Raw genomic sequence first — 983 nt, 5'->3', positions numbered from 1 at the left:
TGCTCCTTTTTCTGTAGTCGGTCAATGCTAAATTTGTGTGCTCTTTGCACTTGCTGGACATTTTAAACCAAGGCGTCCAAGCCACAGCATTATGGCATGCATGGGGTCCCTCCCATGGAATCCATGGCTTAGGGTGGGAAGATGGTCGGACAAAATGGGCGCACCCAGAACCGGGGTATAGTGTATTTTAACCGGCTAAAATCATAAAATCCTGGTTAGATTTTGAGCTTGACTTGAAGTAAACCGGTAAATTTACACAAGTTTTAGTGTAAAAGCCGGCAACAGCTTCAAATTTTGACCTAAAAACCGGTAGAATTTCAAGTTTGCCCTTATTTTCTTCGGTTAGGAAAAATGTATTTTTCCAGCCCTAGGCGCATCGCCTTTATTGATGTCTACCATCCCCCTTCCAAGCGTCACACACTAACCAACTAGCCCAAACCTCCCCTTTAAGTGCCACGGGGTCTTAAATATGGGATCAATGGTCCCAAGTGAAAGGCGACGATGATCGATTTGGACCATCGATCTACTAAAACTAAATTCGAGATCCCGAGTTTAGACTTTTCAAAACTAATCTCGGGAGGCCAGCCACATGGGGCCCTAATCTCGACATGCCCTCACTTCCCCAGTCGGGATTTGAACTGTCACACTAGCTTGAGGAGTAGGGGCCTTAACCATCAAGCCCACGTGTGAGGCTAGCCCAAGTGTGTTCTTCCTCATTGTAACAAAACAAAAACATATATTACAACCATCATGAGCAAAAGTAAACTCGAACCGAAAAGGTAAATTTGGATACGGCCCACCCCATCTAACAAATCGCATGTGCCCGAGTTCAGTGCCCTTGATCCCACCCTCCCACTTCATAAACTATTCCCTATTGAGGCGGTCTTGAGGGCATCCAAAGGGACTCCTAAAGAAGAGGGAGAAGAGAGAGAGGAAGAGGAGAGATGCACATTGCACGAACACTCTCAGATAAGAATCTTCCC

This window comes from Adiantum capillus-veneris, chromosome 6 (genome assembly GCF_014529385.1).
Source record: "Adiantum capillus-veneris isolate H3 chromosome 6, ASM1452938v2, whole genome shotgun sequence".
Classification (NCBI taxonomy): Eukaryota; Viridiplantae; Streptophyta; class Polypodiopsida; order Polypodiales; family Pteridaceae; genus Adiantum; species Adiantum capillus-veneris.
The sequence above is the reverse complement of the archived record's forward strand: the minus strand, read 5'-3'. Positions refer to the sequence as shown.